This window comes from Terrapene carolina, unplaced genomic scaffold (assembly GCF_002925995.2).
Source record: "Terrapene carolina triunguis isolate 2854851 unplaced genomic scaffold, T_m_triunguis-2.0 Scaffold42, whole genome shotgun sequence".
NCBI lineage: Eukaryota > Metazoa > Chordata > Testudines > Emydidae > Terrapene > Terrapene triunguis.
The window spans coordinates 4,526,655-4,531,867 of NW_020664393.1; the positions used below are offsets into that span (position 1 = coordinate 4,526,655).

General features: G+C 49.8%; 1 protein-coding gene across 5 annotated transcripts in view; it reads left to right on the top strand.

The window, feature by feature from the left end:
* DDO (D-aspartate oxidase) overlaps positions 1 to 5,213 on the top strand; it is a 44,208-nt gene that overhangs the window by 19,632 nt on the left and 19,363 nt on the right. The window contains exon 1 of one of the 5 annotated variants that reach the window (XM_026653686.2): positions 3,104 to 3,507. The exons of 3 other annotated variants lie outside the window; for them this stretch is intronic. The gene's annotated coding sequence lies outside the window, so the exon portion shown is untranslated. Of the gene's footprint in view, positions 1 to 3,103; positions 3,508 to 5,213 lie in introns of those variants that run through there. One more of the 5 variants, XM_029912223.1, reaches the window with a different exon arrangement.

Here is a 5,213-nt window from a genome sequence, read left to right on the forward strand (position 1 = left end):
ACCCTGGGTCTGTGTTGCAGCAGACGGGAGTGTCTGGCTCAGCAAGATAGGGTGCTGGAGTCCTGAGCTGGCAGGGAAAACAGGAGCAGAGGTAGTCTTTTGCATGTCAGGTGGCAGCTCCCAAGGGGGTTTCTGTGATCTAACCCGTCACACCCGACTTCTGGAGGCATGTTACTGTGTGAACATTTCAGCTTTCATTTTTAAAAATTAAGTTTCTAGCCCTCATGGTTGCAGAGAAAAGCTAGAAAACATGAATGCTAAAAGCTCAAAAAACAGATGTCAAATATAAAGATTTAAAAATTATTATTTTTAAGTAAATTCCATAAGTTTGGGGTGCCTGGCTCCTGATTTTTTTATGCTGTGGTTAACAATACTAGAGGGCTTGTTTTTAAATGATCTGCTTTAAACTTTGTAGTCTTGTGGTAGCTGTATTGGTCCAGGATATGAGCGAGACAAGGTAGGTGAGATAATATATTTTACTGGACCAGCTTCTGTTGGTGAAAGGTACAAGCTTTTGGACTACACAGCTCCCCTCTTCAGATCTGGGGAAGAAAGCAGAATGTCTGAGCTAAATACAAATTGGGACAGATTGTTAAGCAAATAGGGTAATGCATGTTGGAGGCAGTCACTTGAAATGAGGTGGACAGTTGGGGATTAGGTTTGTTAGGCAGAAAGGCTTTGAAGTGAACAATTAAAGGTAGCAGGTAATGTGTTGTGTTGCAAATTGTTGTAATGAGCCATAAAATCAGTGTCCCTGTTAAATCCATGGCTTTTGGTGTCTAGCAGAATTATAAACTTAAGTTTGGTGATGTGTTTTGGGTGGATTCTGAGTGCTGTGCATTATCTTCTATGTAGCTGAGACAAGCAACTATGCTTTGGTTCAGTGCCGTAACAGTGCCTCGGGCACGGGGGGAAGGGGGGCGCAGAAAGCGGTGGAGAGAAGAAAAAAAAAGCTGCTGGCATGGAGATATTTATAACCCTCCCCCAAGTGTCCCCTGGCCCCGACTTGCTCTCTCTTCCCCCCTGCTCCCCACCCTGGCCCCGGAGCAGAGCAGCTCCATGCTGTCTGCAGCAGCAGTTGCTGCAGGGTCCTAGTGCCCCCATATCCACTGCCAGGGCAGACTGACTCTGAGGCTGCCCTTCCCCCTCAGACCCTTTCATTTTACAATGGGACCCTCCAGCAGCACAGGGGTGCCCCCCCGCCCGCAGTCACCGCTCCTGCCCTGTGCTGGGCAAGGAGGCAGCGCCATCCCCCACCCCCAGTGAAGCTACAGTCAGAGGCAACAGCAGGGGAGGAGGCGCACGCAGCGCCCCCCAGCACCCACCATGGGGGAGGCGAGGGAGATTCCTGGACCTAGGAGCACATGCAGTGACAGTGGTGGGGTGAGTGTGCTGCTGGGGGGGGGGCAGGAAAGGGGGGTTCCTCCCCCAGAGCTTGTTGCTGCTGGCAGGGAAAGGGCTGGGGGGAGTCCTCTCTGGCTCCTGTCCCGGAGCAGCCTGCCTGCACCCCAAAACTCATCCCCGTCCCTGCCCCACCCCACCCCAGAGCCCACACCCTCAGTCAGAGCTTTCACCCCCCCACCGCACCCTCAACCCTCTGCCCAAGCCCCTCCAGCACCCCAAACACCTTATCCCCAGTCCCAGCCAGAGCCCTCATCCCCGCACACCCTGACCCTCTGCCCGAGCCCCTCCAGGACCCCAAACACCTCATCTCCAGTCCCAGCCAGAGCCCTCACCCCCACACCCCAACCCTCTGCCCCAGCCCTGAGCCCCTCTCACACCCCAAACCTCCCATTCCCAGCCCCAGCCAGAGCCCTCACCCCCCACACTCCTACTCTTGCCCTGAGCCCCTCCCATTCCTAGCCCCAGACAGAGCCCTCACCCCTACTCTCGCCCTGAGCCCCTCCCACACTCCAAACCCCTCATCTGCAGCCACAACCCTCACCCCTGCACCCCATCCCTCTGCACCCTCCCATCCGCAAACTCCCTCCGAGAGCCTGCACCCCAATCCCCTGCCCCAGCCTAAGGCCTGCACACCAGACCTCCTCCCTCACCCAAACTCCTTCCCAGAGCCGTGGGCGGGCGGGGGCAGGTTATGCGCACCACCAAAATTTCTACAAACCTGCCACCCCATATCCTGCCCTGCAAACCTGAACTCCCAGCATTCTCAGGACACATGCTGATCCCTAGTGGCCACTGCTGATATCCAGCACCTCCCTCCTCTCTTAACCTGTGAGTCCCTCTCTGGATTGGAACTAGACTGGATCCAAAGACCATCTTGGAAGCAACATTGCCAGCCCAAGCAGTCAAAACTCATGAGTTAGACCCCCCAAAATCACAGGCTCTACCGCCGCCGCTTCATTCATTCTTCGGCGGCAATTCGGCGACAGGCCCTTCCCTCCGAAAGGGACTGAGGGACCCGCCGCCGAATTGCCGCCGAAGAGCCGGCCCTGGGGGAGGGTGCAATTTTATATTCTTGCCTCGGGCTCAAAAATACCTAGTTACGGCTCTGCTTTGGTTGTGGAGTTGTTGTAGCTGGTTCCACTTTTTAAATTGGATGGCTGTATCAGCTTTTTTTTAATAGTTGTTTTTGGTTTCCTGCATGATCTCTATGTAGATTTCCTGATTGTTTTCTTCCAGTGTGAGGGTCGAGGAGCATGTGAGGATTTCATAACTCTGCTATATATCAAAAGCCATGAACTTAACAGGGACACTTGTTTTATGGCTCATTACAATAGTTTGCAACACACTGCACTGCCTGCAACCCTTAATTGCCCACTTCAAATCTTTTATGCATAATGATTGCTTCACCCCTTCTGCTTAGCAATCTGTCCCAACTTGTGTTTAGCTCAGACACTCTGCTTCCTTCCCCAGATCTGAGAAGAGCTCTATGTAGCTGGAAAACTTATATCCAACAGACGTTGGTCCAATAAAAGATATTACCTCACCTATCTTATCTCTCTCAAATTTTCTTTTTCCAGTCAATATGCAAGAGCAAATAGAGGGGTAAGATTTTCTGTTTACAAATAAATTAATGAGTACAGCAAGTATCCTGGCAGCCATGATGAGATACACTACGGCTGTAATAGTTGCTCGCATCTAGGGGGAAGGCAAGTTAATTCTAGGCGCGATACTCTGGGAGCCCTAGAGTATCTCCTCGTTAATTCATCAAGGAATTTATCTGCAGGGAAAATGAACATAGAACCAAAAATGACAAAGCTCCCTCAGTGCTATCGAATGGGCTTTAGGACTCTCCTCTCGCTATGTGTCAGCTCTGGGGACAGCAGCTTTTGAGACAGCACAAACAACTGTTTTCTCTGTGATGTGAAGCAGGAAGCAAACAGGAGCAATGACCAAGAAGGGTGGAGTTTGATGTGGTTTCATGACAACTGCTCCTCCCATTGAGCTTTTTTTTTTTTTCTGTCTTATTAATGCTTCTGTGCGCTGCTAAGCAATCCCGGGGAGAGCAGCTCTTACCAGACAGAACCTGGATTCTTTATTCATAAGGTAATTTCCCTGTCCTTCCCTTCCCCAACTTTTTTTAAATATATTTAAAATAGATATATTTAACTAGATAAAAAACATGTTCGCTCACAGAGACCATTCCCTTGGAAGAGCAGGATGTAGTCCCTTGTAGGCAAAGTATTAGATATTAAATGGAGCTACACTAGATTTCATTCCACAAGATGCATAAAATTTGCTTAAAACAACAGCCACACTGATTCCTGTGGGGGCTGAGTTTCAATCTAAGCTGGAGGCTGCCCTGTTGTAAACTGAGTTGAGCTGTCATATCTGTTTACAGCCAGTGCCATTAGCCACAGTGCTTAATGCAATAAGTGAAACCCTAGGACTTGTGAACAAATGAGGTATGGGAAATTTAAACTCTTTATCATGTTTATCTCAACCACATGAAGAGCGAATATGCCTGGCAATGTCTAAGTCTTGGTCAATGGGAAGTTTGGACCTTTGCTTTTTGGAGAGGGAGGAGGACATTGACTTGCTAGTATTATTGCACGATATTTAGTGCAGCTAGCTAGGAGCAGCAGTGTTGACTTTAGCTACAGCTTATCAATAGGTATTCTGGAGAGAGGAGAGTGCATGTAGGGTCAGATTCTTGAATAAGTATCAGGAGGATAGCCATGTTAGTCTGTATCCACAAAAACAACGATAAGTACGGTGGCACCTTAAAGACTAACAAATAAATCATAGAATATCAGGGTTGGACGGGACCTCAGGAGGTCATCTAGTCCAACCCCCTGCTCAAAGCAGGACCAATCCCCAGACAGATTTTTGCCCCAGATCCCTAAATGGCCCCCCCAAGGATTGAGCTCACAACCCTGGGTTTAGTAGGCCAATGCTCAAACCACTGAGCTATCCGTCCTGTCCTGTTAGTCTTTAAGGTGCCACCGGACTCCTCATTATACTTGAATAAATGTGCCTGAAGCGGCTTAAAGCTGGCTCTGTTTGTTAAAGTAATGATCTAATATAAAAATGTGCCAAAGGCACACCCTTATTGGGTTTGTGGTTTGTGAGTATATGTGTACTGTTTACTTTAAAACTATATAAGGAAAGTAGGGCAGGAGGAGGTCCTAGGCCGGGGTGGGCAAACATTTTGGCCTGGGGGCCACATTGGGTTGCAAAACTGGATGGAGGGCTGGGTAGGGAAGGCTGTGCCTCCCCAAACAGCCTGGCCCCCGCCCCCTTGTCACACCCCAACGGCCCCCTCCCTTAGGGAGTCCCCGGGGAAGGCAGATCAGCATTGTACGTGGCTAATGCTGTTGCAAGCATCGCAAAGCATTTTGGGGAGGGTCAAAGGTGTGTGAGTGGGGAGTGGAAGTTTTCTCAGCAGGTACGAGAGGCCGAGAGGGGAGGGAGAAAGAAGAGAGCGGAGAACGAATCAATTCAACACTCCAGCTAGCTGAATCCAAAGATAAGAGCTGGCCCCAGCCAGCCCAAGGACACCGCGCTGTGAAAGTTACTAGTGACCCCCCTTAATAAGAGCAGTCGTTATGTCAGCTAGCGGCCATTAGGGGGAAGCAGACACCTTAAGGACACAGTAGCCTGAACTTTTCAACTGTTTTCCCTTCAAGGCCTTAAGGTAGTTGGAGCTGATCCCAAGCCGGTTTTCACTGACCAGATAGCAAAAGCACGGGTCTGACAACCACCAATCAAGTGTTAACACTGCAAGGACCTTGGTCTGAATGTGTATAAAG